Below are 13520 nucleotides of genomic sequence, written 5' to 3' on the forward strand. Positions count from 1 at the left end.
GCTTCCTTTGTTTTTTATAACTGCATTATGCTGTGAACACAAACTTCCTGTCCATTTCAGTAGATATAATCCTTTTATTTCCTTACAAATATTTTATGAGGAAACATTTACAGGAGTGGGACATTGGAACATTTTGTTTGGGACACAGTTTGGTCGGGACATTAACACAGACACATCAACAATGACTGAAGTTGGTCAATAACAGACTGAACAATAGTACTTCAGATGACCAATCCAGACCAATAAAGTGTCGATTATTGTGCTGAATTTATCAAACATAAGGAATGGAAATGTATATTATGCCTAGTTGGCATGCAACATTGTTTTTATCCACCCTTGCTTTTTCCACTGGCCTGTATTTGTTTGTGTCGAACCATTCCAGCAGTTATTTAAGAATCTGTTTTTATTTAACTACCAGCCTTTATTTGAGAACATACACTAGTTGTTTATCCATTGTTTATAAATTGATTGATCAGACATATGTAGACGATGAGGCATGTGAGATGTATTGGCAGGAGAGTGTACTTTGGTTTTGTGGTAATATCTTTAGTTGTCATAGCCAACCTGACTATGTTGAAATTAGGCGCCCAGTGATAAAACATGTCGCCTCATAGCAACAACATCCTGGGGATACATACTACTGGCCAGCCAAGAGCTCGAAAAATACCAAGGGCTGAAAGAGGAACTAGAGAAGATGTGGAGAGTACATGCAACAGTACCACGGTACCAGTGGTAATGGGAGCACTGGGGGCAGTGACCCACAAACTGGGAGAATGGCTTTAGCAGATTCCAGGAACAACATTTGAGGTCTCTGTCCAGAAGAGCGCAGTCCTTGGAACAGCAAAGACACTGTACAGAACCCTTAAACTCCCAGGCCTCTGGTAGAGGACCTGAGCTTGAGAAAAAGACACACTGTATATATACTGTGTGTGTGTGTGTGTGTGTGTGTGTGTGTGTGTGTAATTGATGAGGCTTCAATGATTTCAATGAGTTTGATTTTCAACTACATATGTACCTATATATATATTTCTATCCTTTAAGAGGCAAGATATTTATATAGCATATTTTATAACACATGAACTCAATGTGCTTAACTGTTAAGTGCATACATCACCGCGGGGTGTCAATCTGACTGACAGCTATCATCACTTGGCTTGAGAAATAATGTATTCTTGTGCTTGCAGGTTCATTCCAAGAATCAACCGTGATGGCTCCAAATGCCAATCAAACTCACAGATCAGCCAGAAATCCGTCAAGAGGGTACAAAGAGAAAGCGCCATCTTGAATCCCCTCATGTCATTTCTCATCAGGGAGAGTCTGTGGGCTTTGACTGGCAATCTACTGAAAATGCAAAAACAAACAGCTTTTATTCTACTTTATTTATGTAATGTCTAAACACTTTTACAGCACCATTTTTTGAACTGCTGAACCTCAAAGTGTCTGCTGTCCCTCAAGGCTCATTCTTACTTCACTTAATAATGACAACAGCGATGATATACATTCATTCCTTTTATTGGAAATGAATTGAGTAAAAAGCTCTTCTGATAAGGCTGTTAATGATCTGATAAGGCTGACTTCACAGCTGCTGCCTTTCAAAGGCTTTGATGCTATTTCACTGTATTATTGAGATTTATGTGCTTGATGCAGATGCTTCTGATATGATATTGCTCATTTTCATGGGAATCACAAATATGTAATTTAAGCACTCGCAAAGATTTTGTTCTGAATACAAACAAAACAGCAATAACATCAAGTAGACAGACAATGACTGCAGAAATTGGAAACACATGTACAGTGTTTCCAATGTTCTGCTTCTTATTAAAGGTAATAATTCACAAAAGACAACACGCACACACATTATGACTGTGATTTTTTAAACTGACAGCAGAAAACTGACCAAAACAAGCACCAAATTGCATAATATGTTGTCCTCCATCTGCCACTTCCTGGGAATAACCATTTCTTGATAATTTCAGGCTTTTCACTTATTCCCCATATCCCAAAAGACTTGCTCTCGACTTGCATGCATCACATCATCTCAGATACCATCTGCTTTGGACAAGACAAGGAGTGTAGTATTTTCCGTTCCTATCAGCCTGCATCTCTGAAATTACAAAGTGCTCTCGTCTCTTCCTCTGCTCCACTTTCCTCGGCTTCCATCTCATTTCCACAACAGGAAATAAATATGCAGCGACTGTCCACTGCACCTTTTTAAAGTTTAATATAAGCACAAAAGAAAAAAAAATGCAATTTCTCAGAAACAGGGACAGTGAAGACCAACTACTGTGCCTCTCCATTCAGAAATCCTGGTTGTTCACTTCACTTTGACGACTCATACGGTAGCGTTCTATCTCACGGGGTATTAGACGTAAAACTCAGCAGTGTGAACGGTATACCATATTTCATGAGTACTTATTTCCCATGTGGCACTTTCTGATGTCTCCCAGCTGCTCAACATCTGCAGATTTGTACTTCCTGCCCAGAGTAAAAAGGTCTGTCGATTCATGAGCGCATTTCCCATGCTTGCATGCACAGCCTGATCCTGTTGCTTCCATGCTCTGTGCCCTGTCTCCGAGGCCTGTAATCTGATCCTGGGCCTGACAGAGTGCACAACGCAGATCTTGCAGCACACCATCCACACTGCCACAAGGCACACTGCCTATTATGAGACATATCCCCCACTACCACCACTGCTGCAAATCCCTTGTCACTGTAGACAGAAGATGAACAGCAGTGTGCAGGCTCCTCAAGTTAAGTTGGCATTTCCTTCAGTGACTTCTTCACATTGATAAGAGCCCTCCCAGGAGACACAGGGGGCAGAGTGCAGAGAGGAGGGGAGCACCAGTGTAATTGCTGATATCACGTGAGTGTGTAAAAACCACTTGCCAGAACCCATTTGTCAGAGTTTATCTGTTATGTGGAAGACTGTAGAGAGCTTTGACAGAGGGGGAGGGGGGTCCCTCGGGATGTCGAGCCCCTTACCCTTCCAACCTTGCCCCCGGCAGAGACATAAAGCTGCTGGGTATCTCAGCGGTGAAAGTGGACAAAGTCACGACAGAAAGGATCCAGATTCATTCTGGTCACAGTGTGGGAATATGTCCTCTCAGGAAGAAGCAGGAATAATAAGAACCGGAGGAAAACCACGGGGAAGAGGACAAGGGGGAGGGGGGAGTCACTTGTAACTGCACCATCAAAGGCAGTGGATGTGGGACTGCTCCTTCCCTTCGCTTCCCCTGCTTACGAGACAGGGGAACCGTGGTTTGAGCCCGAGCATTGAATTCCAAATAATGGCCCATTTAGTACCATTTAGTCTCCAGCCCATCCCGCATACACATTTCTGTATGTTATGACCACACTGTCGCAGTTTCCCACAAATCACCAGCATTCATCCGCCGTGTGATTAATCTCTCCATCTGCAGCGTGCTGGCTGTGCAGGTGCCTGTGGGCTGGTGTTTCTTTACAGCCAGGTGTAGTGAAGTGCGAGTGGAGAGTACCCAGAGGTTAGATAGTGGAACATTAGAGCAGAGTGGCAATTGTTCAGTTCCAAAATATGTCAAAATGATAGATGAGGTCAGTACTAAGTACCTGCTTTTGTATGTTGGGAGAATACAGGATCAGGTGTAAACAAAAGACCGATTCTTCTCTGATCACAGGCACAAAGATGCCTGATGATTGCTGAGCTATTGGGTTAATGTCTGGCAAATTATGAAATCTCCCAGTTGACTCCAGTTCATGATGTCTGTCAGCTGTTTTTTTTCCTATCTACAGCTCCTGTGTGTCACTCACAGTTTCTTCTGATGTTATACAGTGGCGCCAACTTGTTCACATAAGTAGCACTACAATTGAGTATTACAGGGTGTTTTACTTTAGGATTTTGAAGTTTAACAACCCAATCACCAATGTCTGCAAAACTCAATTATGTAGAAACTTTATGCTTCTTTATGTTTCAGTTTTTTATGTTGCTTTGTCTGGTTATGTCTCAGCACAAGAACCAGTAGAATTGGCCCTTTGAGAAGTATCTGTGTTACATCTCTCCACTACAATTAGTGATGCATAAGCATTACTAATGTTACAGCTGGTAAGGCTAATTTTAATTGCTTTAAATGCTGCTGGGTAGATTAATAATACATCAAAGTTTATTTGTTGTTATAAAATTTCGTATTAATGATCTGAATGTGATATGTAACAAATGTTAAATGAATATAGTGGAGAAATGTAATGTACAAGTTCCTCAGAATGATGCTTGATGATACTTGACAGTAATTGAGTAAATGTACACAGTTACATAGCACCACTACATGAGTAAATGTGACATTTTCTAAAAAGTTAGTTTAGTTTTCCCTGAATGTTTTTGTTGTTGTTGTTGTTGTTTCCAGTAGTAGTTGTGTGGGTGCTTTTGGGTTGTAAACTGTATTTACCAAATCATTAGTTTAATTAATGAGAGAGCAGACCTGTGTCTGATGTGAACTTGCATACCGTAGCAATCCTGCCGATATGACAGTACTTCCTGAACGCAGCCTTGTGACCCTCACTGGCACCACTTTGTCTTCCCCATGTTTGTGTATGTGCGTTTACCATCAAGCTACCACCAGCCTCCTTCTAATCCCGGGTCATTCAGGTCTCCTTAAACACGGAGCCACAGAATGTAAACACAGCCTTATTAACGCTGCCAGACTCAGTAATCTTCCTCAGTAACCTTCAACCAGGACTCAGGCTTCAGCCTCAGATGTGAATTGTGCTTTGCTCATTATAACATGCTACAGGAAGTTTTAATTGGTATCAATATTGTGCCACATCACACTGCATTGAGATAAAACTGTCATCAAAAAATGTAAATATGTGTATTTGTAAAGGAATTTGAATGACTAATGATTTGTGAAGGGATAGCTGTTGTGTGTTTACAAGCTGTTTAATGGAAGGTAGCCAAGGCCCACTTTGTGCACAGACGATGATAAAGGTTGCAAAGAGGCTCTCTAGATTATAAATCCAAACACTATGTCTGAAAAGTAAAGATGTTCCAGAAGTCCTAACTAAAAATGTCCCCCAAAGGTTCATGTTACGGTTGTTTTCTATCTGTTAATGTTACATATCTGTTGTCATACAGCACTGCAGTGATTTAGCATTGGGCTCACTTTCAGTATGAAATCTGTGCAGTGGAACCCGATATATTATCTGGTTTATTACACACATTGTTCTACCTTGTCAAAACCTGGCACCTACCTTAACCACAATGCAACTTGGCCAACTACAATATCAGTCAGACATTTGAGTGCTAGTAGCAGCTAACGTCGCCTCGAGCAGCTACCCTCAAACACAGATGGGCAGCAGGCTACAGAGGTGCATTGCTTCTTTTTATTTCCACACCCCAGGATTTTTTTTCATTTTCAAACTTGTCGTCTTCAGACCCTACCGACGTTCAAGTAACATCACAAACATTTCGTAGCTCCCTCTAGAGCCACAGAAAGTTTTATCCAAGTTGCACTCCCCAACACACACATTTAAGGTGTAAAATCAGTGCAGAATCGCTCTTTAATTACATCAACTTAAATCATTTCGTTGATTGTCAGGTATTGTACTGAACAAGACTGTCCCCAAAAACTTGCTTTTTCACTTGATCGTTCAGGTCAGACGACAGGCTCAGCTACGACACAGCATTGCAGAGTCTTGCAGACATTCAGTTTCTTGGTCAAAGACTCTTCAGGAGGTAAAATTGGGGGCTTTAACCTTGGTGCTTTGGTTGAGAGATGATCTGTCTAACCACAAGGCCATCCTCAATCCTACTTGCCTAAACAATCCCATACCAAAAACCTTATCTTGGGTGATGGCATGGCAACTTGGACATTTAACAGGCATCCATGTAAGCCTTATATCTCATTCCTTTGCTCTCCCGCCTCAGGATAGTCAGTTAGTCTCATCTCCACTGGGAGCTCCTGTTCCTCCTCTTGCTGATCTGTTTACAGACCACAACCAAACACCCGGTGACTGGCCCACAGTTCGTCTCTGTCTGTTTACGCTGCAAGCCAGAGTATGCACGTCAGAACTGAGCCACAGGAGCCAAGGGGTTGGGCTCTGGGGAAACGAAAGCCATGGCCCCGGGGAGCTGCAGGTGCATGAGGCGGAGCTTTAGAGTCTGAGGATTTATGATGAAAATATCAACTCCAGAGGCATGATGAGAAGAGGAGGAGTGGTCCAGTCCCTCCAGTCTGATCTCCATGATTCCTCTTCCTGCCAGAAGTCAGGGGGTCACACCCTACATCAACACTGGGAATAAAATAGCAAAGTCAAAGTATCTCCAGTCCACCTAGAGAAGCCAGCGTAGCCAGCGCTTGTCCATCTTAAGTGGGAATCGCCAGAACATGACGTTTTTATCAAATCTTGTTTGTGTTTTCCATGAGAAAGTTGGGAGCTCTTGGACCGGCTCCATGTGCTCACAGCTCTGTACCTAATGCAGTGCCTCCCACAAAAACAGCTCCTTCGTCATGTGATCGAGCTCGGGGACAGCCACCCTTCCCATGGTGCTCATGTTCTTCCCCTGTCCCTGGAGGGGGGACGGCGGGCCAGGTTTGAATGAGGGAGGGAGACAGAAACGGGGCCGGTGCGACGAGACAGAAAAAGAGAGACATCTGCTTCTCATCTCGATGGGAAAATTCCCCCGATCCTGGAGATTAGGATGGAGTCCCCCAGACAGAGCAGGCTGGCTCCTCCGAGGCTCACCATTTGTAAGTAGGCTCCCTCAGGCCTCGTTGGCTTTAATCCAGAGGAGCCCATTTGAGGGAGTGAACCTCTGCTGGCATCGTAGTGGCACATCCCCAACAAACAAAATCAAACTGATCATTGGTCCCATTGTGTTCCTGCTTCCACACGCAGCTGCTCTCATTCTGAGGGGAAATTGTGATATTTTTATAATCAGGACACAAAACTGACATGAATATGGGTTGACTGTGTCTCATGGTGTCGAGGCTTCATCATCCTGTAGTCATTCCTCTTGTTACCATGATGCCTGGGGGTGCTGCTCTGTTTATTTTCTCCTGATTAGCACTGCACATTTTCACTCGTTCACGGCTTGGGGTGTTGGGAGTCAGTTAGTGATCTGTGTTCATTCAACACCAGGTCTTTCCACTTTACCCGCCCCCCCCCCCCCCCTCCCCCCCCCCCCCCAACACTCTTTCAGTGCCAGATCTGCTCCCAAACACCCAGACGAGGCCCACGTTCCGCCTTTGTTGATCTTACTGCTGGAACTGTCAAACACCAGCTTTCAATCACTTCCCAAGCCGATCATTGAGGAGATACAAAGCATTCGCCACTGGTAACACAGTTTTGTATAGTCTGAAAGCAATCATGCCTGTAATCACACTCGATATTTGTGGGATGCCACAGTCTTAGAGACATGATGAATGTCCTGTTCTTCATCAGAGATGCTTGTGGGAAGGACCTCACAGTTGGTGAAGAAAAGAGATTTGCCTCTGCTACAGATCCTTCAGCTAAGCATGCTGCATTACTCAAATATCTGCAAATGGAATAAGGGAATTGGATGGTCTTATGGTGTAATATAATAGCAGCGAAGGACTCAAAGGGAAACATCATACCAGTGATCGGCTTTTATTTGGATAAGGAATCCATCTTAAAAATCACTGAAATGTAATCTCTAAATCTCAAGAAGGCAATATTTTATGTAGTAATTATCTTAAATCATTTTCAAATATTTGAGGGATATGTGTGGATTAATTGAGGGTTTGTTTCTGCGCAGTGTAGCTGACATCAGAAACTGCAGAGCAAGGGAAGAATTACTCCTAACTGCGGGGCAGACAGACTCCTCCTTTCTCACAACCCCAGACTCACCATCCTGGAACTTGTGTATTTATTTGCTTATTTTCTTTTTTAGGGTAATGGAAAATGAAGCTTCGGCCAATGTCACTGAAAATGTTTCTTTTACAAATGGAAAGTCATGCCGATTTTGTCACGGCGACGGAAGTGAGAATATCATTAAAGACGCACTGGTCAAACCTGTCTTTATCCGCTTGCATTTGCTTTAACTTAACATAATGGACGTTCGCCCTGCAGAGCTGGTGTCACTGTCCGGCTGTTTCATCCACCTTGGTGGTCCTCATTTATCTGTCCCTTCGGGGCAGAGCGCCATCTGGGACTGGTTGTCTCCAGCATATCCCTGGCAGCAGCACTTCAAGACCAGACACTTAATCGCAGGAGTAAAACAACAAACATACACATTGTCTTGAGTAATGAAATCTGCTGTCCCAGCAAGTGCACAGTAGCCACAAAGCAATGAGGAGCTCAGCCATTTTTTTGAAACGACATGAGCTAACTGATGATAATAAATGTGCACCATTGCCAAATTCCCATCAGTTGGCTGTATTATTTATTATTTCAAGTTATTAACTTTCCCCAGCTCTTTGACCTCCACCCACCCTTTGCTTGCTCTGCTCCCATTCCCTTGTTCCTTGTTCTACAAGCTATAGCTATTTGAGTAAATGTATTACTCTACACATAAATAAATATCCGTGCACAATTTTGCTTGGCCGCAGTTTGTGTAAACACTTGTGCACAGATGAACTTCACCTAACACTTGCTGAGGCCACGGCCTGCTTTGTACTTTTCCTCTTAGGGCTCCTCCTCTGACGGTCCATTTCACCAACATACTACCTCGAAGTCTCTGCTTTTAAAAATGAGTCTCTGTGGGTCTGAATGATTTGAGAAGGGTGAGATGTTCCAGCTGTCGCACATTGCTGTGTTGCTGATTTTTTTTAAAGATCAGCCCTTGAACAATCACTATAATCTGTCCCACCAATGCTTTTCATCAGGATTCAAGCATGTATTCACTCATTAGAGGAATCGTTTGACATGGAACGCATTGTTGTGTTTACACAAATGACAGATAACACATTATTTAGCAAGCTGTAGAGGTGCTGATTTTGTTCCCTATGAAGGCTAGCTGTTTCCCCCTGTTTCCAGTCTTTAAGTTGAGCTAAGCTAACCTGCTGCTGGCTCCAGCTTCATAATTACTTTGCAGAAATTAAAGTGGTATCAATCTTCTCATCTGCCATAAAAAAAGAAGTTTGAATACAATTGTGTTGTAATTGTGGGCTGCATCATTATGCAATCAGGCATAAGAACATGTTCTCAGCCTGTGAGGCTACAGAAACATGTATTTGAGCTTAGCGTTTAATGCCATGTAATTGTACAAATGTTACACAGCTTCTGTCAGCTTACCCTGGTCTACTTTATGAAAGTGCCCGATGTGTGTGTTTTCTGAGGAAACTTTTTAAAAGTCTTACACATAGCCCCTGAGGGAGGATAAACTAATTTGAGGTTTAAAAAAAAACACACTGCACTCTGAAAAAATAAATAGCAGCACTCAAGGGCGATTGCAGTCCAGTAAATCTCGCTGCCTGATTGAGTTCATGTTTACGCGAGTGTCTCCCACTGCCAGGAATAAATCTAATCTCACTGCCAATCGATCTCAGCGCAACATTTACTATTAAAAGGTATATTCCATCAGCCGCTGCCTCCTTTATCTCTTTTACTAACATGTCAGAGGGCTGGAAAAAAAAAAAAAACCCTGCACGTTTACAAGGACATGTGTTTACGGAGTAATCTGAGGCTTGCTGCAGTACACCTGCTGGAGCTGGCAGACGTGAACATCATATTTAGATTAAACATAATTTTGGGGTTGTAACTTGAAGAAGATGTTTGAACATGAGAGAGATGTTAAAAAACATCCCATTTATCTGTTTTAATGGGCCAGGCTGATCCACCACCAAGAGCGTCAACCCATGAACTCGCGAATGTTCTCCACATGTGGGACCTCTTAATGGAGTTTAAAGTATCACCAACTGCCTGAGTTATAACCTGCTCTCTGACTGCTGGACCTCTTCCGTGCAGTTTGCACCGCTCGCTCTTCATTTATAAAGCTAACGGCTTTTACAACTGGCAGTGACACAAGCCGTGATAACTCACTCTCTGTGCTGTTTTTCCTTTTCTATATTACCAACCGCAGGCCCTTGTCCCTGCTGCTTGTGGAGGTGATGAAATTTTATCTTAGACAAACACTCAGCTTCCTTTCAGAGCACTGCTGCTGCTGCTGTGCTCCAGGTCCTCTGCACAGGGGGTGCACAGCATCAGGCGCAGAGATCCTTAGAGTGGATCTGTCTGCCTGTAGATGTTAGGTAATATGTCGTAATTAGAGAAAAGAAATACACGTTATTTTAGAGGTGCTGGGATGGCTAAATGTCATTTAAAAGAAAAACATTTTGAGCACAACAAGGCTATTAAAGGAATAGTTCAACATTTTGGTAAAATTGCAAATGGCTAGCCTGTCTCAGCTGGCCTGTATCTGTGCTAAAAATAAGAAATAGGCACTCTAACACCTCTAAATCGCACTAATGAACACTTGCTGTGTCACCTGCAAACAAAGAGAAATGTAGAAAATGCAGTTTGTGGTTTTAAATGATTAATCCATCCCATCCAGAACGTTTGTGTCCAACAAAGCTCCAGCACATAACTGCTCATAAAACCACAAGTAGTCATGTTTTACATTTCTGTTTAAACTAATTAAATACAACACTTACTGAGCTTTAGTGGTGCTGTAGGAGCATTTCTGAACTTTGGACAGGGCCAGACTAGCTGTTTCAGCCTTAATACAAGGCTATAAGCACCTCTTAACCATAGCTTCACACAGCCTAATACACAAGTGTAAGAGTGGCATCAATCTTCTCTCGTATTGTTTACTTCTGTCTCTTTGACTGATGCTTCTTGGTGTTACACTCCCCTTTGCTGCTGCAAATGGCCCCGCTGTGGCATTAAGAAAGGATTATCTTATCTTAAATCTTGGGGAAAGAAAGCAAATAAGTGTATTTCCCAAAATGTTAAAGTTGTGTCAGAAAACAGAAGTGTATCAGCTCTTTTCCATTTCTCCCATTGGCAGCTTCAGTTCGGCATTGATTGAATGCCGCATGGTTTTCTATAATTGCCCCTCAAATTAAACAGAATAAACTGGGCTATATTTTCTTGTGACATCAAGAATTAAATTCTCACTTAGCCTGCGGTTAGCCAGCTGACAGTGCGATGTCCAAGACACAGCTGCATGAGTTAAATACTATCTGGAGATTTCTGCAAGGGCTGATTCATTATACTTCCAGACTAAAATAACTTCCAATTGTCTGTTAACATGTTGTCTAGCTTCCTACAGAATGAAACAATGCTCACACATGAGCAGACTGGGCATGAAAACAGGATGACACCTGACAACCTTGGAACAAAAATGGGTCTGAGACAAAAATATGTCAAGGTGGCACGGAAGTGTAAACAGGATTTGACATGTTTTAAATGAAAGACGTTGTTGTGATATAATGCTAATCACCTTAGGCCACGGTAAGGAGCTTTTTACTCATGGCTAGAGCACTTCCTATTTACCCGTTATTTCAAATATAGTTTTCCTCACAATAATACAGTCGGTGTATGGGGAAACGATTCATGGTGTGTCACACCTAATTAATGACAGGAAGACAGGGTCTGGATGTTAAATATTGTCGTATCCTGTTTGGGTCGACTGTCCAGGTGGTCTAACATGAGTAAAGTCATATTACATCATCTCCCAGAATCCCCCTCTCCAGGTTGTCCTCTCCCGTCTTGTATGTGTGTTTTTGTGGTGTTGAGAATATGCACTCAGCAACACATATATAGAAGAATTACAGTGGCTTCTGTCTTCGATAGAACTGGTGTCCCTGTACGGCTCTAACTATTGTTAATGAGATCCTTCAAAGAAAGGGGCTCCCCAGCTCTCCACCTTCCCCTTAAAGGCCCCACTGTGGAGGAAACCAAAGCTGCCCCAACAATGATGAATGGACATCATTACTGTTGTTCATCTGTTTACCTTTTACTCGGCAATCTGGGAAAATGAGGGGTCAAAAGCAAAAGGGAAATGTGCTTACTTTGGCACTCCAGTTCCTGAGAGCCACCCATTTGGTCTTCACAACATCAAGAGACACTGCAGACTGCGAGGGGCTCATTCGTTCGCCCAGCTGACCTTCCCTCAATCATGAAGCGCCATCACAAAAGCCAATTAGAGAAGACATTTTGATCTTTAGATTTTAGTTCTGGATCAGTTCAAGCTTTCAAACAATCTCGATGTTTATGAAGAAGCTTTTTTTTCCATCCCTGATCATAACAAGGCCATCTATCTGCAGAGGCAGAGCTGGAAACAGAGGCCTTTTTCTCGGTTAGATTTCAGCAAAGTAGCATCATTTCAATCATTTTTAATATTAAATAGAAACAGGAGTGACGCTTTTTGTTTTCACACTAACACAAAGACACTGACACTGTCATGCTTTGTGGGTTTAAAAGCAATGAGGGCCTCAAGGTTGTTTCACAATCTGGCAGCACAGAAAGCCGCCTCCCCTGGAATATGCTATCACTCCAGCCAGGTTTGCTTGTCTTGTCAGCGTGTATTTGTAGTGCAAACAATTTGAGTGATCTTATTAGACCCTATCAGCCGGTGCACCTTTAAAAACACAGATAGATCACTGAGCAGATGGCGAGAAAGTAGCAAGAGTCTGGCTCCATGGTCTGTGCAAACAAAGTCTGTGTGGCAATGGTCTTTAGCTCCCCTATTCAAAGTATTTGAAACAAAACATGAAAATTCCTTGTACTATATAAACATGCTGTACAGTAGACTTGCTTTTGCTGGATGTCGACGTATTAATTTTACTACTTAGAAGGCAGAAAACAGCTTCTGGGCAGCCTTTGGTCCATCTGTACTTGCAATAGTGAAGCAATATGGGGAGAGAAAAGAAGATTGATACTGCTGTAAAAGAAAACTCACCACCCAGACAAAGACAGAACATGAGGCTGGGCTAAAACAGAATAATTGCAGAGTCCAATTCCCACAGTTTACTTTGCCTCCATTCTGTCCTTTCCCTGAATTTACAAGTGCACCCATCACTGCCATGTAGAGATACAATTAAAGAAAAGACTACTGTGATATTGCCCATCTTAATTAGAGGAATGTCGTTCAAACTCCCTGATTGTTTGCACTTACTGACGCTCTGTCCGGGATGATGGTCATGGGTGGGGGGGGGCAGCTTATTCTGCTTAAAGTGTCTGAGATGTTTAGAAACACCACGCTCCTGAGTGTGGTCTGTACAATAGAAGGAGGCGGCAGAGCTATTCAGCACTGCTGAAGGAATGTGTGGAAGCCCACAAGGAATCCTTTCGTTCCAGGGTTTCTCCAAACACAGAAGTCCCACACTGAAGATTAACTCTATGTGTCAACAGTAATGGAATCTCCCTTTCTGTCTCCAAATACTAAAGCCTCTGAGGAAAATCTCTTTGCATCACGGAGCCCGGGCCAGCAATGAGTATACCATCCTTGTCACCACTAGAGTAGAAGATCTCTGAATGTTTACCTTGCCTGAATAGCTTCTGAGCACTCAGAAGCAGTTTCTCAGCAAGCCTGTGTATACTGTAGTGTAAATCACCTGTGGTGTATAGTCTGGATTTCAGAAATA

The sequence above is a fragment of the Chaetodon auriga genome, chromosome 14 (assembly GCF_051107435.1).
Source record: "Chaetodon auriga isolate fChaAug3 chromosome 14, fChaAug3.hap1, whole genome shotgun sequence".
In the NCBI taxonomy this organism is placed as follows: domain Eukaryota; kingdom Metazoa; phylum Chordata; class Actinopteri; order Chaetodontiformes; family Chaetodontidae; genus Chaetodon; species Chaetodon auriga.